General features: G+C 34.0%; 1 protein-coding gene and 1 pseudogene across 1 annotated transcript in view; one reads left to right on the forward strand and one right to left on the reverse strand.

Annotated features, from left to right (window-relative positions):
* Nucleotides 1–25,293, reverse strand: part of FOXP2 (forkhead box P2) — a 596,683-nt gene that overhangs the window by 374,023 nt on the left and 197,367 nt on the right. Inside the window, exon 3 of the mRNA XM_031664851.1 lies at nucleotides 19,171–19,261. The gene's annotated coding sequence lies outside the window, so the exon portion shown is untranslated. The remainder of the gene's footprint in view (nucleotides 1–19,170; nucleotides 19,262–25,293) is intronic.
* LOC116274490 lies at nucleotides 10,002–10,275 on the forward strand (annotated as a pseudogene).

Raw genomic sequence — 25,293 nt, forward strand, 5'->3', positions numbered from 1 at the left:
GCAGGTCATTAACTGGCCTTAGACTACATCTTGTCTGGCTAAACTAAGACCTACTAGTCTGTCCTGGCTAGTTATTCAAAATTGGCTGAGTCAGGACTCTGAGGGGCATAAATGAGGTCAGCATACAGGTGGCCTTAATCCTGCTGCTTGAAATCCTATTAATAGTAGCCTTAGTTAAATGCTGTATGAGACAAATTGAATGATTTAATCCTAACCTCTGTCACTCAAATTAATCAGAGTGGACAACAACGTCACAAACTCATGAAAATTCACCAAAAACCAAGACAGCATATTTGGTAGGCAGAATAATGGCTTCCCAAAGATGTCCACATCTGAATTCCCAGAACCTTTGAAAATGTTGTTACACCGTGAAAAGGAATTAAGACTGCAGATGGAATTAAGATTATTAATCAGCTGATCCTAAAATAGGGAGATGATCTGGAATTAGCCAGTGGGCCCACTGTAGTCACAAGAGTCCTAACTGTGGAAGAGGTAGGCAGAAGAGGCCAATGTCAGAGTTATGCGATCTGAGAGACTCAACCAGTCATGGCTGGCTTTGAAGATGGAAGGAGCCTCCAAGCCAAGAAATGTAAGCAACCTCTAGAAGTTGGAAAAGGCTAGAAATCAAATTCTTCCCTTGCACCTCCAGAAAAAAACAAAAACAACAACAAAAAAAACATGTCCCTCCTGACACCTTTACTTTAGACCAGTGAAATCCATGTCATACTTCAGACTTCCAGAACTATAAGATAATAAGTTTATGTTGTCTTAAACCACTAAGTTTGCAGTAATTTATTAGAGCAGCCATAAGAAACTAACATAGTGCAGGGTTCAGACTTGATAAAGACATTCTCCATGAGCTTCTGGCCCTCCTATTCCTTTTGCCAGATGCACTAAGAATACAGATTCTATGCAGTTTTCACCTGGCGTATTTCTTAGGGTTGTGTTTGCAGTGAATAACCTTAAGGGATAAGGTATTATATCTGGGACAAAGAGCAGGTTTGCTTATTGCTTTCTATAAAAGTAGCAGATATTCCTAGCTGAGTGTTCCTCAGCTGTAATGAATACCCTGTGCGTGCACAGGATCCATTTGGGCCATACTGTATCACCCCTGCAGCACTTGGGAGCAAAGGAAATGAATATTCACGTGGCTTGCTGTGCTGTAATTAGTCTTTTCGCTCTAAGAGTTTCATGTTTTCTGCCAGAATCCACAAAACAGCAACAGGTTGACTTACTACATGTAAATAGGGTAAAATCAAATATCAGACCTGGTACTCTGGCTAACCTAATAATACACTGAGCATCCTATAATTTTAATATATATAACTTCTGTTCTCCAAACCACCACAGATTAGGGGTAGCACAGAAAGTGATGGCTTATATTATTTTTCATTAAGATTAACATTAGTTTGGCTAAAGTGTAAAAAAGAAAAAGCCCAACTGCTTTTTTTATGACTCTCCTCTTCTGCCCAAGGGACAGTATGTACAAGTGGTTAAGACCCACTCACAAGGGCCCAAGTCTGGTTCTTCTATTTATTAGCTACGTGACCTTGGGCAAGTTATATAATTGCAAAAAATGGGAATAGTGGTACCCACATTTTAAGACTGGTGAAATATTAAATGAGTTAAGATGTATAAAGTGATTAGAAGATCTGGCATGGAGCAAACACAATAAACTTTGAGTGTTTTTATTAACTGCGTTTCAATGATATGACATCAGAACTAGGGAGCATCCAAGGAGCTAGTGGGAAAGAAGGAACAATTCCTCTTCCAGTTGTAAACTTCTTACTGTACAATTTCCTCATAAATGTGTAAGGACTGGATGGAATATAAAATAATGCTTTTATAAGAATCATTTTACAGAAGTTGTACTGAATATTGAGAATCATATTTTAAATAAGAGTCATTTAAGATAGCTCTCAAAAGTAGAATTTATTCAAGAAATCTACCTCTGTATTTCTCTGTTACAGAATTTTCAGTGCATTTGAGTAAAACATATCTGATTAACACTATAATTTAATTTACTTAAAGGATATGTAAAACTTCAAAAATACTGTTATAAGGAGACTTATTCACAGAAGTAAATAAAATAATTATGAAGCTGATGAAATGAATACGTAAGCCATTTTACAAGAGGGATATATTTTTCCTTCTTTTCAATGAACGTTTAAAGCTCTCCTTCAAGATCGTGGTAAATTCATTGATCTGTGAAACACAGTGCACTCCAGGGAGGCAATTCAGTTGACGTTAAATATCAAATGATGAGATGAATAATGATCATACCTTTTGGTAATTAAACGTCTTACAAACCTTTTAAATGATTCAACGTCAGAAAGTCAAATGAGGTCAAGCATATTGTATTTTTTCATTCTTATATTAATGATACAAATGACAATCTTTTTAAAATATCCAGAATAAGACAGCATAGTAAAAATTTTATAAAATATTTAATGATAAAATATATATCTAGCTTACTATTTGTATAGTTAATGTCTTTTCAGCACACAGAATTGCTTTCTGTTCTTAAATGTTCTATTCTATTTTTAAATGCCTTTAATGTTGCTTCAGAAACATTTCAAACCATTTTTGTGGATGTGCAAAGAAGAACATGTGGGAAATAGTTAACTATTAACAGTAAAGACAAAGTATCATTAAGAGAACATGGATTATAGAGAAAGAAGTATTCTGAACTTCAATTTATGAAATTTCCACATGTACACACTCTCTCTCTATATATATATATATGTGTGTGTGTGTGTGTGTGTGTGTGTATATATATATATATATATATATATATGAATGAGACAGAGTCCTGCTCTGTCACCTAGGCTGGAGTGCAGTTGCGCGATCTTGGCTCACTGCAACCTCCACAACCTGGATTCAAGTGATTCTCATGTCTCAGCCTCCCGACTAGCTGGGACTACCGGCATGCACCACCACTTCTGGCTAATTTTTGTATTTTTAGCAGAGACAATTTTGTCATGTTAGCCAGGCTGGTGTTGAACTCCTGGCCTCAAGTGATTTGCCACCTCAGCCTCCCAAAGTTGGAATTACAGGCATGAGTCACCATGCCCAGCCTCTATTTTAACAATATAAAAGTGAAGGATAAAAATGAATGATTTTTTTATTTACAAATTTTATTTATTCTGCAGTCTAGCATTGAGCCTCCCCACACTTATTTACCATTCTTCACATGATTAGCCACTAGAGTTTAAGATGTAAAACTTGGAAACCCATATTCATTAAAGACCTTTAGAAGCTAGAGTGTTTATTTTGTTTGCTAAAGGCTACTTTCTGTGACCACAAGTACTAGGTCACTTGTAATAGCACAAGCAAACAATCCTATAGTAACAGCTTTAAAATATTTAAAGTAAATCCACCTACCTATTTGTTATTACTTAGACTACAATGTACTATATATCTAATTATAATTGCATTTGAATTCCTTCTGTTAAGTATTCGCCATACTTATTCTCATCAATATACTTAAAAATTATTAAAGATTTCATAAAGGTATAAAGCCTGCAGCCATAAAATGTGAAATAATAAATAAGAGAATAAAACATCTCATGTTTCATTCTTAGAGTATCAGTTTAGGCAGTCAATATTCTACTTTTACACACTTTGTTTAAAATTAACTTATTTTACAAATTATTAATCACAGTGAGTCACAAAGTTCACAACTAACCAATAACTAAACTATAAAGAAATGAGTTAACTTGCCCCAAAAGTTGAGATTAAAAGTATATTATCAATAAGAAGATTTTTTAAAACCTCTAACTTCATATTTCTAAGGCAGACAACAAATAGAAAAGGGTGAGCAGATTAAAAATGCAGAAGGAGTAAAACTCTGGTTATAAAAGAGATTAAACAGGAAACAAAGGTTTAAAAATGATCTACAAAGAAAAGAGGTAAGGAAAATGATTACTAGAGGGCATGAAAGATGAATGCTCTATGTGCAGTCATTCTCTGCTCCAGTGCTTTGGTCAAACAAGCCTTCTACTAACATCCCTCAATGACTTTCAAATTCACTTTATAAGTTGAGATTTCCTTTAAAACATCATAAGTTCTTTAATAAATATCTCCTATTTCTCAAACATGTCTTAAAATCTTCCCAGATGCAAATATCATTGCCTTCAATCATATCTCTTTTTGTATGTGTAGGATTTTTCACAATCACATAGTCAAAATTCCAAACAGCTCAATTTTATCTTCAAAAATCATTTCAACTTCCACGTTATCTGTGACAATTACTTATTTAAAAATAAGTGATATGGGGTTTTATTTCAACTATTCAAAATTGTATTAGCTACCTATTGCTATGTAACAAATTATGACTAACTTGATGCATAATGGAACATGCATTTATTACCCTGCAATTTCTGTAACTCAGGTATCTGGGCATAGCTTAGCTGAGTCATCTGCTCAGGCTCTCACAAGATTGCAGTTAAGGTATAAACCAGGCTGTGTTCTTTTTCTTGAGCTCAGGACCCTCTTCTAAGCTCACTTGATCATCGGCAGAATTCATTCCTGGATTTGTAGGACCGAGATCTCCATTTTCTTTTTGGCTCTAAGCTGGGGCTCCTTTCAACTCCTGAGAGGCTGTTGACGGTTCCTTACCATGTGGCCATTTCCCAGTCTTCTCAGAAACATGGCAGCTTTCTTCTTCAAGTCCAGCAGAATAATCACTTGCTCCAGTCTGCTACAATGGAGTCTCATATATTTATGGAATGACTATTCTATCATCTGTGCCATATTTGTTAGCTAGAAACAAGTCGTAGGTTCCACCCTCACTCAGTGGAAGGGAATTATACAAAACTTTGGCTCATTATAGAGTTATCTTTCGGTGTGTCCATCACAATAATTCATAGGTTAAAATTACAGATTCTAAAACCAAACTGCTTAAGTTTAAATACTGTCTCTATTCTTACTAACTTCAAATTATGTTTATTTTAAAATGGAATAAATGATAGTATGAACTCCTCTTGAAGTTGTTGAGTATTATATGATTTAATATATTTAAAGTGCTTTTAAACTGAGAAGTACGAAGCACGTAGGAACTTCCATATAGGTTTGCACTAATAAATGAGTATTTGTACATATATATAAATTTCTAAAACCCAATGGTTTTACCATCAAAAGTTCATATGTTGTGACTATACAGATGTATATGGTGATTTCTCTGAATGAATCATATTTGCACATGTGCGAATGCATGCTCTACCAACCACTGTTATAACATGGAGATTCCTACAAAAATTTGAATTAGTTAACAAAGATCAAAATATGGAATTACATGTAAGACAGCAGTCAATAAATATTGTTAAGTAATCATGATAATTACAATCTAGAAGTTAAAATTCAATAAGAGTAAATTATGGGTTGACTTCTACTAATCAACAGCCTCAGAGATTTACTTCTGCTTTTTATCATTAATCACTTCTGCTTTTTATACAAATGACTAATGATGAACTTGTCAAATGTTGTCATATAGTGATGAGTGATACTTCTACCATTTTAATTACCTTCAATGAGCTGCCTAAAAAGTATGGCAGAAAGCCACAGAGAATTTATACAAATCCCAAGTACTGGAAGTCAGGTGAAATATTCATTGTTTAAGGTGTTGACCAGGTCTTGAGATGCAAGGGAATCATTTTAGAAAGTTAATCTTTCTAAACAAACATTCTTAGAGGGTTCCTCCAAGTTATGCTGATAAGATAGGGACTTTATTTTACAGAATTACAAAATGTTATACTTTTAAAAGAGATGACAGACACCCAGTGCAAAATGTCCTTTTCATTTATGTCATTTTCCATAAATAAATCACAGACCTGAACTTCAGAAAGATAAACACATTTGTCCAACTTCACAGATGGTAGCAGAGATGAAGCACTTAGGTCTCCCGGTACCAAAACCAAAGCTCCTCAGTGAGGGGCATAGCACTATTTAACAGGAGTTTTGAAAATTATGGGGAGAATTTTTGAATGTAGCAACAATTTGAGACATGGTTAACATGTGTGGACAGGAGTTATGTTTGGTAGCCATCCACAATAATGAGGAATGCTATCACATCTTTCAAGACTTTCTCCAAATATTTGTGAAACTAAAAAACTTGTGACTAGACCTAACCTTATTTTATGTATGAAATAAAGGTATTTTTATATTCTTAATATAGAATGAATTTTCCAGAAGTTCAATGATGCTTATATCAAAGTAACATGTGTTTTGTTTCTAACTTGTCTGGTTTTCAGCGTTTTGAAAAACAGCACTAATGATGGTCTATGTATCACTCTTTTTGGCTGTCAAAATTATGGCTATTCTGCAATTAGGGCATTTATATGACTATTTCGTTAAGATAGGGAATGTGAATTCCAATTTGAGTATATCAACCATTTACATTATATTGCTTTTTGAAATAATATATCTCAAATATATATCTAAAAGTTTACATTTCATATTAGTAAAGGGAGAATTAAAACATGGTTGTGTAAAAGGGGATTTGTATCTCATTCTCATGGGGCTAAGAATCACGTGGCTTCGTCAGTTCTGTCTTAGGATTAATTCTAAATTATCTCTCACAATGAAAAGGAGTGCTTTTCAGATTTTATGAAAGACAGTTTTTAAAGATAAGCCAGTTAGCAGCTAACATTTACATGTTTTGAAAAGTGTACAGATATCAAGAAAAAAAAAAAAACTCTCCAAGTGAAAATTCCAGTTTCTAATGATGTTGTGATTCACAACAACATTGTCTTTATAGGTATTAAAATTCTGAGCAGAAACACAAGAAAAAATATATTAAATCTTTATTACTAAGAATGCTTGAGCAATGAGGCATCTGGTTAATTATACCTATAGTAGTGTACTACTCAGAGAATTGCAGCCAGTTGAGAATAAGAACTTTTTCCTATTTTATTTTAATATTTGTTCTTGTTTCAGGAAAAAAAATGTGTTTGATGAACAAAGTTGAAATAATATAGAAAATAATTAAATATATAAATAGGAAAATGAAAATCTTTTATATACCTGTCTCCCAGAAATAATCAATGATATTTTTGCATATAATTTTCTAATAAATAAATACATATTTTAAGGAAAATATGTTATTTAAATAGTGCTTCACACCTGCATTATTCATTTATCTAAATATTATTTGTTATTATATTGTTTTATATACTCTAACTTAACCAGTTCCCTTTCCTATGGTTATATAGATTGAATCGTCATCTGTGATGTAAAGAAATATATAATCTATATATCTAATTGCCTAAAGTATAACAATAAGAACCAGAGAAGCAGCTATCTTCAGATAAGAAAAAACTAGTAGCTTAAATCTCTTTTCCATTCCCTCTCAAAAATCCCACCAAAAGTGAAGTTGTGTGTGTGTGTGTGTGTGAGTGTGTAAGTGTGTGTTAGGGTAGTTGCTGGAAGAATTGGAATAAGCCTTCCTGTAAGAAAATGTCACAGAAATTGCAAGGAATATCTATGTCAACCTGAAAGTGTAAATGAGTACTGTGTAATCCTTTGATTTCCTTAAATCATTTTCAGAAGACAAAAGACAAAGAAACCACTTTTCGATTCATTTTAATAACCTTTCTGAACTCTTGGGAGATAAACTTCTATTCCTGTTTTCCCTATTAAGCTCCTCAGTCCTCTTCCCTAAACCCACCCTGCATTATGCAAATAGAAATCCCTGTAATGTGAAAGTCTGGTGAGAGTTCGACTCCTCAAATAATGATTAAAATGAGTATATTAGTTAGAATATTTATAACTTTAAGTGACAAAAATTCTACGTCAAAATATATTAAATAGAAAGTTACTATCTCAGTTGATCAAGAGGTAGAAAGGGCTTCATGTTTAATAAATTAAACACTAAATTTATTTATTTATATAACTTTAGAGAAGTTACTTCACATTATTTAATATTTATTAAATTAATAATAAAATATAAATAAGCTATACTGGGAAAAGAATAGGATCATCATAATTGGTTTTACCTAGTCAGGATCCACCTCTTGGAACTAGATATGGGGTCAGTTTCCCATGAAGTATATGCTATGTATAGTAATAAAGTATGTCTTAATAATATCAGAGTTCTGTTATCAAAGAAAAAAGAGAAGAAAGGATATTGGAATGACAACTAACAGCTTCTGCTTCAAGTAGAATATCCATACATCTTCACCCAAGATAGTCCCAATACATACCTATTGCTTGGGGTAAATACTAACAGAATCCTTTTTACTCACAAAAGCATCTTGAATGATATATTGTATAGTTATTTACCTTCAGCAGTATTATTTTTAAGATTGCAACGTTCAGTTTTAGCATATTTTTGTCATAATTATGTAAGACAATTAAACCTATACTGAAAAAAGTTTCAGAATGCATGTTAGCCTACTAAAATTTTAAAGTATATGAAACAATCCCTTTCAGTTGACTGAAACACTAAATACAAGTCATTCTTTCTAATTCTGTATGTATGGTTCATGAGTTCTTACTAATATTTCCACACCTTAGTCCACGTGTCTCTATTTGAAAGAAAAGTGATTTATTTAAAATGCATTCTATAATTCAGAAGTTAACTGATTTCGACTATGCTAGCTTCCAAAAATTTAATATACAGGTGTGGAACTGCATCATAAACCTCTTTATGCTTAAATTACATACTGTGTGTTAGGCCACGAGTGAAACCACATGAGAGGAGATGTTGTTCAATAGTCCTGGGCAATAGAGTTCTGGAGAGCTTTGAAGCTAAACTGCCTTAGTTCAAGTCTTAGTTCTGTCACACAGTAACTAGGTAACACTGGGCAAATTATTTAACGTTTCTGAGCCCCACACCTTCATCTGTAAAATGAAGACTTCTACCTTCTACCTCACAAGTATATAACAATTAGATTGTGAATATTCAAGGAGCTAATGCTGGTGGATAACTGAGAAGAATACCTGACACTGCAACATGTTGAATAGTATTATTAATGTTATTACTATTACTTTTGTTACTATTCTAAGCTCACGGTGCTGACTGAGAGACCAGACAGTAATACCAAAGAACATACACTACTTAATACGAACAATGTAAAGAAGACAAGCATTTTGCAAAGGAGAATGAAGCATAAAGACAAAGCAGGAACAAGTGGTGAATAGAGAGACAGGAGAAGTCAAGGGTGAGCACAGGAAATGACTTACCAAGCACAGCTCTTCTGCTACAAATTCTCTGATCTGCAGTTTGGCATGTTGCTACAAGTTTAGAATACATTGTTAAAGGAACTAAGCCTTGTCAGATTTCCATGTAATGTTGTTCTCATTTTGAGAAAACTTTTCCTGACACATGATTTCCTGAGGGCAAGTTCACACTCAAAACCAAAATCTCAAAAGAAAGAAATGGTTGGAGTCCATAGCAAATAAGATGTACTTCTAGATAAAAGAACAGACTTTAACATTTTCTGATCAATCAGAAGGAAATAAGTATAGAATATAATAATAAAGATAAGTATACAATATAAGGGCACTGGAACACTAAACATAGAGCATTATTTTCATAATACTGGGTAACTGATTATACTTTCAGCACCACTACATGAGGAAAAACTGCAATGTGATAACCTCTCAGTTCACTCACAAGGGAACATGGAGCATGTTTATTCTTATTCAGCCTCACATACTTTTGGAAACAGCCTGAACCGTGAAACTGTCTGAACCTCGAAACTGACTGAATCCCATGGAGGGAAAAGAGTCAAAGTCATGGTCAAGAGCTAAAGCAGCTCTTGACTGACAACATTACTTTAAAAGGCAAAACAGTGTCAAGGATTTCTTTCAGATGGCTTATTGTTCTTATGAGAATGCAATGTATCCTTTATGTCTAACTGCGGCAGGGTTGGTGAAAATCATTACAAAAAATAGTTAATAGTAGTGCGAACTGATGGACTATTGGGCACTTTGAGGCAAAAAATGCTTCTGCTATGGCCACCATCGAAAAGCAGCAGCCCTAGCTCTGGGTAACCCCTATGACCATGGGCCTCAACAAGGGCCACAAGGTGACCAAGAACGTGAGCCAGCCCAGGCACAGCCGTCACCACGAGAGCCTGACCAAACACAACAAGTTTGTGCGGGACATGATCCGAGAGGTGTGTGGGTTCGAGTTACTGAAGGTCTCCAAGGACAAACGGGCCCTGAAATTCATCAAGAAAAGGATGGGGACACATCCGCGCCAAGAGGAAGCAGCAGGAGCTGAGAAAGGTTCTGGGCACCATGAGGAAAGTCGCTGCTAAGAAAGACTGAGCCCCCTGCCCTGCCCTCTCCCTGAAATAAAGAGCAGCTTGACAGAAAAAAAAAAAAAATGCATATAGTGGATATAACTAAAAGTAAGCATAAATCATCACCTGTGAAACAAATGAAATATATTAGCAAAATTTTTTAAAAAATTATACACATTTAAGAGAGGCACAGATGGAAATTATCTTGAATTTGGAGAAACCACAAGATACATTATAAGAGAAAGCATTAATGTAACAGAATCTTTATAAGGTTGAAGAGAGATACTACCTTTAATCAGCAACTTCAGAAATTTTCTTACAAAATTCTTTTATTGATCTAGCCTCTATAAATGTTTACTTTTCATCTGACCCAGGCAATCAGAGATCTTCATTTCTCTGCATCGGATGTTCAAAATATCTTCATGCAAGGGCTCAGATCTTTGTATTTCACAAATCAAATGTGTCAATATATTTGTTACTTTGACAAATATACTTTGACAATATATTTTGACAAATATTTTGACAAATATATTGTCAAAGTAACAAATATATTGTCAAAGAAACAAAACAATATATTTGTTTCAATATATTTGAAATACTTTGTATTTCACAAATCAAATGTGTCAATGTTACTGTGCTACTATATGCTATTGTAAGTTCACAGGATTCAAGATGCTAAGGTCACCCTAACATTTTTCTTCCTTCCCCTAATTATTTCACATGATATGTAAAACACATATATTATAATTATTCTTTGAATACACCTAACAGTCTCATTCAAAAAAGAAAAAAAAAAAAAACTCCACAGGATACTTTTCAGAAAAGGTTGTTCTTATGTGAACACATAATCTTGATTAAAGAATAAAATGCTCAAGATTAACGTCATCTTTGGGTGGGCTAAGGTTTACTGCTATTTTCCAAACTTGGGATTCTAAAGTGTACTCTGGCAAATCCATCCATTTGTGTTGCTTATTAAATTATCTGAGATTACTGATCCACGCACTTAAGTGTCACAAAAAGAGAAAGAAAAAAAATCATCACAATATTGTAGTTCCAAAAGTTTTTATTCATATTACTCTCTTGGAGAAAGCCCATTGTTTAACATCAAAAATGACATGGCAGTTGAGAATTATATTTAACATTTAATTGTACTGAAAAATCTAAATATTTTAGGTCTAATATATCAAGAATATTTACCCCTTAATATACTGAACATAAAAAGTATTCTGTTTCACTGCTTTGCTTTCTTTATGGGCCTAAACCTGCCAAATTATTCCATTTGATTTCAGAGAATTCTCATATGGCAATCTATTTTATTTACTTTATCTTCAATAAAATGGTTCAGTGAGCATTAGCAACTCTGAGACACAAGTTTCAATCAGTCTTCAGGCAAAGGAGTCAATCTACATTAGACCTACTGTGCTGTGAGGTGCAGCTAAAAAGTTGGAATAAGGCAAAGCAACAGTGAAAATGTGAGCCAAGCCTAATAAAGGCCACAGAACAGAGAAAGAAAGCTCTCCCCAGGCTCTCACATGCATTGCTTATACAATACCAGGTGCCAGGTTCAACACATGAAGAGCTCCTTAATAAGGCTGACAGCTAAAAGGAGGCTTCAGACTATAACTTCATTTTACATGACACCTACAGTAATAGTCCTCTGTTCTCTGGCAGACAATAGTAAAAACTCAAATTGCCAACAGTTTAAAATGAGGTTTCACAGTCATCCCTTGGATATCATATAAGGGAAAAAAACGAAAAACATTCAAGCTGCATGGTATCTCTTCTATAGCATTTTCATACAATTACTAATGTAACAGTAGTTTCAGTGAACCTTTCCTTACAAATTTGTATGACATTTTAAATATAGCTGCTGGATTAGATTTTAACCACAAAACAATCAGTAAGTTTGAGCAACAACTCATTTTGGAAAATGATATCATTAAAGACTAATTCCAAGAAATGTAGGATAGTACTGTTAGATGCCGTGAAAATGTCTCCCAAAGCACAAACTTTGTAATAAGTGATGCTGGTTCATATTTGATATGGGCTGTAAAAAGCAGATTATTGTAATGGTGCACTTCCCAGCAAATAAGACCATTAAAAGGGTACTTAATGTTCAGTTGAATTGAAAAGCAGGCCAGTTAAAATCCATATTTTCTATTTTGTATAATGATATCAAAAATTTTACTAGTGGATAGTTCCAAGCCACAAATTTAAAACTATAAACATAAACTCTAATTTAAAAAATATGAACAAGTTTTCATTTTCTCTTTTTTAAATATAGTGCATTATGTTTCTCCAAATTCTATCATCATATAAATAGGAATGAAATTTGGAATGATGGTTTAATGAGAATTTATTTATTTATTTATTTAGAGGCAGGGTCTTGTTCTGTTGTCCAGGCTGGAGTGCAGTGGCACAATCCCAGTTCGCTGCAACCTCCGCCTCCCGGGTTCAAGGGATTACCCTGCCTCAGGCTCCTGAGCAGCTGGGATTACAGGCGCCCATCACCACGCCCAGCTGATTTTTGTATTTTTAATAGAGATGGAGTTTCACCATGTTTGTCAGGCTGGTCTCTAACTCCTGACCTCAGGTGATCCATCCGCCTCGGCCTCCGAAAGTAATGGGATTACAGGCGTGAGTCACCACAGCCAGCTGAGAATTTATTTATTTATATTTTTAATGTTGTTCTATTACTTGCTGATACATACTTTTCAATTCACTTTTCTGGAAACCAAATGTATTATTTTTTCTAGTGAGCTCAATGCTTCAAATATGTGTACACATATCTAGATACTTCCATGTGACTCTAGTATTTACACATCCATAAAGGACATTAAAAAATATCAGAAACTATCATGATAGATGAGTAAAAGAGATTCTGCAAGCCCAGATCCTGTTAGCACATGGGTATTTTTTCCAAGCAGCTCTTCTACAAAGAATGAGTATCAGACTAGCACATGAGTAAGCATGACTCTCCAACACTGATGTGGTCAATGGGCAAGATATTAAAAGCGGCTTCTGCATGTTGCAAAATCAGTATTCCAGGTGAATCTAAACATTTCGCATTTTCTTTCCATTTGGCTCACTATCTTGTAAATATACATACCTATCTCTTCTATTACATATACCTGAGAGACATTATATTTGGTATACTGTTAATCTTTATATTCCCCTCAAGGTCAAGGGCAGTGCTGAAATTTGTGGATATAATTTTAGGGTTGAAATATCATATAATGTATTAATTATCTATGAGTGAATAAAAATTACCACCCAAACTTAGCAGTTTAGAACAAAACTATTTATTATCTTGTATTAGTCTGTTTTCACGGTCCTATGAAGAAATACCTGAAACTGGGTAATTTATAAAGGAAACAAGTTTAATTGACTCACAGTTCCACATGGCTGGGGAGGTCTCAGGAAACTTACAATAGTGGCAGAAGGCACCTCTTCTGAAGACAGGGTGGTAGGAGAGAGAATGAGTGCCCAGTGAAGGGGGAAGACCCCCATAAAGCCACCAGATCTCCTGAGAACTCACTATCGCAAGAACAGGATGGAGGAACCGCCCCATGATTCACTTATCTCCACCTGGTCCCTCCCATGACATGTAGGGATTATGGAAACTACAATTCAAGATGACATCTGGGTGCTGACACAGCCAAATTATATCATATCTCAAATAGTTACTGAGGTTCAGGAATCAAGGAGTGGTTTAGCTGGGTGGCTTAGACTCAGAGTCTTTCAGGAAGTTGCAAGTTGTTTGTAGGCTCCTTCCTGGCTGTTTGCCAAATGGCTTAGTTCCTCACTATGAATACCTCTCCATGGCAGCCAGCCTCCCCCAGAGCAAGTCATTTGAAAGAATGAGAGAGACAGAAACAGAGACAAAGATGGAGGCAGAAAGAGAGAGAGTTAGAGGCAAGAGAGAGGGAGAAAGAAAGGAAACTCAAAATAGATATCTCAATATCGTGCATAACCTAATCAGAAAAGCAACATACCAGCAAATAGAACTTGTGCCATATTCTGTTGATCACATAGGCTGACCCTGGTAAATATGGGCGGGAAAAATATAATGGGGTGAAAACCAGAAAATGGGGACTATCTTAGAGGCTGCCTACCACAGCTATCCCTCTGGACTCCAGTGATTCATGTTTTTCCCATCTGTTATTGGTTTCAAAGGTGTAAGTTGTAATGGATTCTCACAAGTAACTTAAGGGTTATTTGAGGTATATATTTCAAATTACTGAGCCAAAATAAGAATGAATAACTTATAAAGAACATCTTCTGAAATATGACTGTCAAACTGAATACTGGCTGTTAGACCACTGTTCTAAATCAAGAAGGTGTTTTACATATTCAATGAATATTTCTAAAGATACTATTATATGCGACATTGTAAGAAACACACAAATGAGCAACATTCTGTGATCTCTATGGGCAGCAAGGGAATGAGATTAATGATCACATGTCTGTAACATCCGATTGACTATGATAGGGTATGATACTATGCAGAAAAAGTCCTAGCCTAGCTAAAAAGGAGGTAAGAAGTAAGAAAAATATAGTGGAAAAGGTAGAAATGTAAATGTGCTTTAGAAAGATAGAGAATGGGACAGAAACGATGAGAAAGATGTACATTGACAAAGATGTAGGCAAGAAAGCGTAAAACATGTAGTTACAGGTATACATATCAGAGTAAAGAGAAAAGGTAAGATATTTGGGTTTTGCCACATTCTGGAGTATACTAAATACCACACTAGGCTATAATTAGTCTGGTGGTTTTAGCCAGCTTGAAACAATGGATGAATTTTAGGCAAAGAGGAATAGTCTGCTGGGAATTATACTGTAAGAAAACTCTATGAAAATAAAATTTTACATGTTTCAACAATATTCTCATTATTAACTATAACATAATTATAAAACTTTAACATATTTCATGAATGTTAAGTTTAACATGCTTTGGTGGACAGTCTCTAGGGTGGCCCCCATGTTCATGCCCTGTAAAATTCCTTCCCCTTGAGTGTGGGCAGAATCTGTGACTTGATTCCAGCCAACAGAATATGGCAAAGGTTGTGGGTTGTCACTTTGATGATTAATATACATACACACATACACATACATATACACACACACATCCATATATACACACATATGTGTGTATGTGTATTAATGCTATATATATATATAGAGAGAGAGCATATATATATTCCATTTTGCTAGCATGCAGTATAGACTCTCCCACTGGCTTTAAAGAAGCAAGCTGCTATTTGTAAACTGTGTATGGAGAGTGCCACATGGGAGGAACTGTAGGTGGAATTTAGAGGCTGAGGATCTCAGACTTAAAACTGCAGTGAACTGAATTCAGCCAAAAACCCGTGAGTTTGGAAGAGGACCCTGAGCATTAAATGAAAATACAACCTGGTTGACATTTTGATTTGCAACCTTTTAAGACCCTGAGCTAAACTGTGCCTGGACTCCTTATCCACAAAAATTATGAGATGATATATGTATGTTGTTTTTAAGCTTCTAAATACATGAAAATTCATCATATAGTAATGGAAAACTAATACACATCCTAACCAAACACAGAGAGCACAGGTACATAATGCAATACACTGAATATTTGTGTTGTTCCCAAATTCCTATGTTAAAATCTTACCCCCCAGTGTGATGGTACTAGGAGGCAGAACCTTTGGTAGGTAGTTAGGCCATGAAGATGGAGCCCTCATGAATGTGATTAGTGCTCTTTTATAAAAGGAACCCCAGAGAGTTCTCTCATCCCCTTTCTGCTATGTGAGGACACGAGAAAGAAGATGGCAGTCTATAACCTGAAAGAAGGCCCTCACCAGAGGCTGACACCCTGAACTTAATCTTCCAGCACCCATTATTGTGAGAAATAATTTTCTGTTTTAATCCACTCAGTCTATGGTACTTTGTTATAACAGTGTAAAATAACTAAGATACAGAATTAACTCATATTTAGCATTTCTTGTAAGACCCTTGATTGGACATAAATTAGATTATCCTATACAGGGTATTTGCCATGTGGCCTGAATAATATAGTCAACCATTGAAACGAATATAATAGAAAATAAAATAATACTGACTTTTTAAATGTTCATTAAACGTTCACTATGCCCTTTATATGTATTCACACAATTAATCCTCAAGTCAACTCTATTAAATAGGAACTGTTATCTCTATTCTCTAGATTGACAAATTAAGTGTAAAAGAGCCTTGGCAACTTGTTCAAGGTTTCACATAAGGTAAGTTTGTTTTGGAACTGTCATTCAAACCCAGGCAATCTGATTTCCAACCTTGCATTCTCGATAGCTCCACTCTATACCCTCTCTATTTGCAGTCTTGCTCAATGTTTCCTTCTGACAATGAATGTCAGTACACTATCTATCTGAACTGCTGACCCAACCCCCGTCCGCCAAATCAGCTTCCTACATAGCCCATTTACTTTTTAATAATTTGAAAAATAGAGCAAATATTATTTTCATATGATACCTAATCTTTAATACGTATTTATGAAATTTATAGCAATTTTCTATACATATGTGAATGAAAATTATTTCTACTTCATTGAATTATCTAAAACTGATATTTCATTTGAGTTTAATAGTCTTGCAGTGGAAACTCTGACATACTGTGAATATCTTGAAGTAAAACACACCCAATCACATACCCAACTATGCATTTACCCACATACAGAAATACTCTCAGTTATAAGTTGTATTAAACATTTCAGTTCCCATCTTATAAGTATTATGTAGGGCATGTTATTTAATTTCTTTGAAAGGAGAAACAGAGATAAAACTAAAAAAAATTGTTTGAAAATAGGAAGTTTGAACCAAGTTCCATTTAGGGATTTTCTAGGGGGAAGGGAGCAGAGAAGAAAAAATCTAGTATTTCTTGAAAATAGCTATGTACCAAGTGCTAAATTTTTACAATAATACAATAAACAGATCTATCAGTCCCCTATTTTACTCTGTGAGAGCTGAGAAGCAAAAATTAACAGAGGTTAATTTAAAAAGCCAAAAAATAGCAGCAAGGATGAAAACTCCTATCAACCCGACTCCAAAATCTTTGCTTCTCCAACATTTTCTTCTTCCCTTATGATCATACTTGCAGCTCAAGGGTTCAAAATTCTATACATTTACGATAAAAAACAATGCTTTTTCAGAATTCACTTCCCATTAAGGTGAACCTTTGTCATTATGCATATTCGCTATTTACAACAATATGTGGTTAGTGTTTGTTTAAAAATATTTAAAAATTGCCACTATAAACATGTAACTACCAAAAGTCTAAGTAGCACATTCCAAAATCAGTTTGAGGACTAACTTCAAGTGCAATTATATTCTGTTCTAGGAAGAAAATTCTCTACTTTTTAAAAATAGTTTCTTTCATGATTCCATGATTCATTCTTTCCTGATTCATTGTCAGATCTTCCTGCTTATTATAAATCTAAACTCCTTCTGCTATTATACAAACGTCCTGTTACTTAAAAGTAATAACTTATATATCAAAAAGTTGTATAGAGTATATTGGTATAACCATTATCTATGGCAAACCTACAAATAATGTCCCCATTCACCACAAAAAAGATTGAGTGTTAGCAGACATGTGTTCTATGTCTAGTTGTTTATTACTAGCTGTAAAATCACAAAAAGCTATATAACTTTTCCCAGATCATTTTAATTCTTTGTCTTTGCTTCTCCACTTACCAAATAATAATAATGTCAACCTTACTTACATCATAAATTAAGAGTAAAATGAAGTAAAAGGTTGCCAAAGTGCTTTGAAAATCTTAAATGCTAGATGAATGTGGGATCATTTTAATGTATATCTGGTAAAATAATAAAACTGGTAAGAAATGAACCAAAAAACAATCCACAGGCCAAACAGAAGGTAAAATACCTGGGAAATATTTAACTGTGTAACTAAAGAACATTGACAAAAATCTCTCTGAGAAATTATGGAGTGTGTCTTGAGAGAGTTGTAGAAATTGGTAGAGAAATTTAGGTAGAAAGTGAAGGTCTTGAGGCCTATGCTATGCCCATGGTGAAATTCTTAATAAAGAATTCTGAAGAAGCTTGGGCATTTTGGTTTCCCTCTCTCTTGAGGTAAAGATTGGGGAAAGAAATGATATAAACTACTAAGAAGCTTTGAAATACAAACCCTGCCAAAAATTGCTTTTAGGTTTCCTTTAAAATTATATTATTCTAAATTTGGATATTCATGACAAACTGTTTGACTGACATTACTTTTTAACAGTGAAACTGAAAATCCAATTTTACATAAATATTACATATTGAGAACCTTTATATGTTAACATTGTAAATATCAAGGAAAACTATCACGAGATTTAAAGATACGTGATATTAAAAAAGAAAACAAATCTTTCAAAATAGCTGACTGGATCTCAAAAATTATATTAGAAAAATCAAATTTTCTAGAAAAAAAATTATACTGGTATATTATTCTCATTATTTCCTCAATACTTCAGCTCCCCCCAAAACTTCAATATCAAATGAACTTTTAAAAAATAATACTGAAAAGACCAGCATAATAAAAGGCAAGCACAATGGTAACAAGATTCTCCAAGTGCTTTTCTTGCCTAATAACTTACTTTTAATATTTCAAGCCAAATTCATATTCCTCATAAGTGTATGCTGGTTTTAAAAAGTGATACCACGTTTAATAGAAAGACAGCAGCAAGTAGTGAAATGGGAACCTCCATAGCAGTGATAAATATTTCTACTGCCATACTTAACATGTCTCAATAGTCCGCTGACAACTTCTTCTTAACATTTGGGCAAAAATATTTAACCAAAAAAACTAAAGAGTAAAATCAGCATCAGAAAGCTAAAAACAAGCACAATGAGCAAATGACAATTTTTACCAAAAGGACACTTACCTGTTTCTTCCAGATCTTCCACAAGACTTTCGAATCAACCTTGAAACGGAGTCCTAGGAAAATTCAATCCCAGCATCACATTAGAGTAGACCTGTTAATAGAGACAAATAATTTTCACTGCTTAGAAAATTAAATTTAAATTTACATCACAATTAGTGCAGTGACTTCAAAGAACACAAAACATATTCATCCTTGAAAAGAAAAATTGTTAATGTTAACATGCATTACTTTATGAATATTCAAATATGCATAAAAATGCTTTTTCTACATTTTGATTTAGAGAACTTTCAAGACATTGGTACAAAGCAAAGGCCACGGAGACAGCATAAGATGCACTTCCAAGAGATAGAGATTTTGTTTCCCACTCTTTCACTGATTTGGCAAGTTTAAACTTTTCAGTGATTAAATTTTATAATTTAGAAAAAATTATTTGTGTCTCCAATTTCTTAACTGAAAACATGACTGATTTCAATTGCCTCTTCAACACATACTTAATGAGCTTTGTAAGATTTTCCACAATTAACAAATTGGTAGTAAGCATTTACTCCTCATAACCACAATGTAAGGATCATTATTTAAATGCTTACTTAAGTTTGTATTTCCCAGATTCATTTCCGATTCAACTACTCTTTTTTTCTAGTTTCTTCTTTCTTTAATCTGACAGATTTAGCTCACACCTTTCTTAGACTAAAATATGTTAAGTGTACTGAAGGTCCACTAAAATTATAGAACTTAGTACTATATAGATCAGGCTCGTCCAACTCGTGGCCAGGACGGCTTTGAATGCAGCCCAACACAAATTTGTAAACTTTCTTAAAACATTATAAGGTTTTTGCATTTTTTTTTTTTTTTTTTTTTTTTTAGTTCATCAGCTATCGTTAGTGTTAGTATATTTTATGTGTGGCCCAAGACAATTCTTATTCTTCCATTGTGGCCCAGTGAAGCCAAAAGATTGGATACCTCTGTTATAGATAGTAAATGGGTTTTGACTCACACAACACTTTGACTGATTGGTAGTGACTAAATGGAGAGCTGTATGGAGACTAAATCTGAGTCTGCAGCAGGAAGTTCTATGTTCAGTCAGCAATGTCTGCCATAGGCATTGAAAAGGATGACTGGCATTACTTGCCATCTATGTTGAACATTTAGACATTTCACTAATTGTATTGAAATCATTTCCAAATGCTTTTGAGCTAAAGAATCCTTTCTTGCAATAAAACCTCAGTGCAGGGCCAATTAATAATAATGTATTCTGCTTGAATCACAGCTCCAAATATCAGTGCCACCATTACTCCTTTCCTTGGGTATTTTTGGTGTTTCACAAAGCATTAGGTATTCTACAGAGCATAATCTGAAACCACTGTTTAGTGAATTATCAGTATTAAGGTAACTCAAAATCATAAACATGAAGGTAATTTGAACTCCTGTTCTTCATATTCCTTATATTCTTTCTCTATTGGTTCTGTTGTCCACATTTCTCTTAACAATAAAATTTTCTACTTAGCAGGCCACACTCTTGGCTTTCCTTGTGTTAATTTTTCTTCCATAATTATATTCTGCCTAATATATGCCACTAAAAGAAGTGGATTTCTTTAGTATTAGTCTAAATTATTTTATAATTTTATATTGACTTATTTTCCCTTGCCCATATTCATAGGGAAATTTCTCCAACTTTTTCTAAATCAGTCTATAAATTCTAGACTTTAAAAAGAAAATCCACAAACCCATTTTAAACCCATTTAAAAGCATATGCTATAAAAGGTCTATTAATATGAAAGTAAAATTCAAAAATGAAGGGCAAAGAGAGAAAACCTACTCTATAAAGTATTAACAGGTACTACAAAGCCAGGTACAGCTACAGGCACATAGAGTTCAGAAATAAACCCATATATATATGGGCGCATATATATATATATATATACACATGACAGCTCATATATACGTGACAGCGTTATATATAACATCGCAAAGTAAAAGAAAATACTGGTGTTGGCTTACTGTATAGAGCAAAAACTGATCTAAGAATTGGGCAGAAAGTAAAGGGGACACCTTATCACACCATATAGAAATCTGAATTCCCGAGAGATTAAAGAATTGAATGTAAACTTTACCTTTTCAAAGTTATTAAGAAAAAAAATTTGGCAACTATTTTTGAGACACAGATGTAAAAAGCTTTCTGAAACATGGCCTAAAAAGCATAAATCGTAAGGCATAAATTGATTTTTCTTAAAAAATGAAAATTTTCAGTTAAGGATACCATAGATAATATCATAGGTAAACTGAGAGAACACCTAAAACCAATGAGGAATTAATATTGGTTAACATATACTTATATATTCAGAGGAAACCAATAGAAAAATGAGCAAAGAACCTTGAAAAGGAAGTGTTCAGAAGGAGAAGCCCAAACTGTTTAAAACTCATAAAATCCCTAGTAATCAGGAAGATACAAATTAAAAAATCAATGAGATACCACTTTATGTCATCAGAAGAGCATGAATTTGAATGCTGAATTCTGCGCAGTGTTGGTAAGATTATAGAAAGATGGGAACTCTTGTTTACTGCTAACAAAAGCATAAATTATGAAGTTATTCTTTAAAGCAATTTGGAAGACCTAACATGTCTATGTTCTTTGTGCTCTCAAAGCACCCTGTGGGCACCTCTACTGTAAAATATATTAGGTTAAATCTCATTTCATGTTCTTGTTTACATACCTTTCTCTCCCACAAGCTTCTCCATTTTCTTTACTCAAAACTCCTGTTGAAACTGATAAATGAAGAAATAGCAATAAGCATATTATTTAGGTAATAGAAGTAAATACCAGAAGCACACTGCCACTGTGTAGCTGAAGTAGGCAGTGAGAAAATACAAGGCAGAGGGCTGCTATTTTTCATTTTAATAATCCCTACATTCCATTTGATTTTTTAACTCTATGCCTGGATTTCTTGAAGAAAGTCAAATACCAAAAAAAAAAAAACCCAAAAAACGAATTTTATTATTTATTTTTTAAACTTCCATTTTAACTTCAGGGGTACATGTGCAGGTCATCTCATGCCACAGGGATTTCTTATACAGACTATTTTGTCACCCAGGTATTAAGCCTAGTACACGTTAGTTATTTTTTCTAATCCTCCCCCTCCTCCCACCCTCAACCCTTTGGTAGACTGTAGTATCTGTTGTTCCCCTTTATGTGTCTATGTGTTCTCATCATTTAACTCCCACTTGTAAGTGTAAATATGCAGTATTTGCTTTTCTGTTCCTGCATTAGTTTGCTAAAGATAATGGCCTCCAGCTCCATCCATGTTCCTGCAAAGGATATCACCTCATTTCTTTTTATGACTGCGTAGTAGTCCATAGTCTATCATTGATGAGCATTTAGGTTGACTCCACGTTTTGCTCTTGTGAATAGTGCTACAAGGAACATATGTGTGCATGTTTCTTTATGATAGAACAATTTATATTCCTTTGGGTATATACCCAGTAACAGGATTGCTGTGTTGAAGGGTAGTTCTGTTTCTAGATCTTTACAGAATAGCCACAGTTTTCTGTAATGGTTGAACCAATTTATACTTCCACCAACAATGTATAAGCATTCCTTTTTCTCCATAGCACAGATTACTGTGAACAGTGATCATAATAATCAGAACCAAATGTTCACTTAATGATATATAGAAATCTCTTATTTTAGAAACCTAAAGCCATAAAAAGCAAATAAGATAATTTGAAGGAGACAGAACCTGAGCTAGAGAGGCTAACTAGAGTTCTCTTATATACACATATTCACACACATTATTTGTTGCCAACTATGTCAGACACTGTCCTGATTCTGGGTTAAATTCACAACTCTGCTCTTATGGAATATGCAATATGATTAGGAATATGTAAGGGATGGGCTTTTTTTTAACAACGTGCTGAGAGACAGCGTATATACAGGAGCAGCACCCAGTTGACGCTTAGGCAGTCAAAGAGATGTGCCTGAGTGAAAGGACCCATGTGCCATTCACGTATAGAAACATTCTCTTTTCTAATTTTTTCTAGCTTTTTAAATTGAATTACAAATTTGTTTGAGGTATGATGTGGTAGGCAGAAGAACATCACTCAGACATTCCCAGACAGTCTGACCTGTCTTCTGTAAGGAACTATATTAGATAAAGTGAATAATTAGTAGAAGATTTATGTTTTTTATGTGTTTTGTTTTGTTTTGCTCTTCTTTTTAGATAGGGTCTTGCTCAGTCACCAAGGTTAGAGTGCAGTGGTGCGACTATAGCTCACTGCAGTCCCCAACTCCCGGGCTCAAGCTATCCTCCGACCTCAGCCTCCACCAGTAGCTGGGACTCCAGGTGTGTGCCACGCACCTGGGTAATTTTTTCACTTTTTGTAGAGTCAGAGTCTTCCTATGTTGCCCAAGCTGGTTTCGAACTCCTGGGCTCAAGCAATCCTCTCACATTAGCCTCCCAAAGTGCTGGTATTGCAGGCATGAGCCAACTACGCCCAGCCTAAGTGATTTAGTTTTGTTTAAATATTTTTTTCTAGTAATTTATTGATAGAAAAGAGATTTAGTCTTCTAATCAGCTACTTGGAACTCTTTGTTAATATTTTCTACTCTATTGTCTTCTAATTAATAAAAATGAAGATGCATCCTAAAAGAAATGCTATTATTTAATTGTTTTCTAAATGAAAAGGAAAACATTACATCATATAAAGCACAAGGATAAAACAATATCTTTTGAATTTTACTGCTGAATATTATAACACAAAATCCTTAGCCTGGTGAATTTCATGATTTGGAATAAAATATTATAAATATGGAGTAAAGAAATAAATAAAATACATGTGTTATATAGGTCCTGATGTGTAACTGATGTTCAATAGAAAAATTATAATAACATTTTAAATACCATTTTAATATTGTATAGCACATGGCTTCCTGAATAATGGTAAGAACTATGGATTATTTTGTTTTCTCAAAACAGGGTTAACTATAGCCAAACAAAAGAAAGTAGATAATTGTTGATTGGCTATGAAGGCTGATATTATAACCAACATTTCAGTGAACAGAAAATGAACAACCAAATTCTGGCAAGGCAACAAACTCACAAGTTTAATTCACAAATTAATAACAAATTTAACTGCTTGGTAATGCTGATGTATGCTAAAGGAATTTTAAAAAAGTAATCACAGGCTTCTGAGGAATATGGTAAGATTTCTCAGGAGGCAGCAGTGCCTACATTATTCCTACCAAAATTTACAAAGGGTTCAGAAGGCACTGCGTAGCAGGCATTTTCTTTTTTGCATTAGCATGAGAGAAACATCATATTACTATAATTTGCACAGATGTTGCAAACAGAAAAAATAAAATAAAATGTTTAAAAGCTACTGCTGCAAAGGCTAAATACTATAAAACTACCACCAGAGATACAGAGTGCCCACTATAATTAGCATCCCACTTTGATTAAAGCAGTTTGAACTCCACAAGAACATGGATGGTTGTTTGTTTAATTCATGTATTAATCCTATGAACCTAGAATACTCCCTGGCACATAGTAGGCACACAATAAATATTTGTTGAATTAATGTATTAATCTGTAGACTAATAAACATAGAACTAGACAGGCATGGGAATTTAAAAATGAAATTTTAGGTAGAATAGATAGTAAGATATAAACCAGGATAGAAATATTATCCTCCAGTAATCCTAGTTCAAAATTTAATTCAGTGATTGTTCAAAGGAGGAAATAAAGGAATGCTCTGTCCCACTGCCTTAATTTAATGTGGAGCAAACTCAATTCTATTTTGGAACTTCAAAAACACATTATTGAGGTCATACATTTTGGAGTTTATTTATATATGGAATACTGTTTTGAAAGTTCAAAAACTACTGATTTAACCTATACCTTAATGAAACATAATTTGTAGTTTTGATAGTTAATACTAGAACTCCACTGTAGTGAAGACTGCATATGATACAAAGCTATGATGCAGATCTAAACATATGCACATAAATACTAATTATAGTTAATCTACAACAGATTTATTCCGTGAGTTTCTCAAATTATCCTTCTAATATCTTTGTAGAGTACTCAGGTAAAAGGAGATTCTTGAAAATTGCTAACAATAGGTACTTTA

This window comes from Papio anubis, chromosome 4 (assembly GCF_008728515.1).
Source record: "Papio anubis isolate 15944 chromosome 4, Panubis1.0, whole genome shotgun sequence".
Classification (NCBI taxonomy): Eukaryota; Metazoa; Chordata; class Mammalia; order Primates; family Cercopithecidae; genus Papio; species Papio anubis.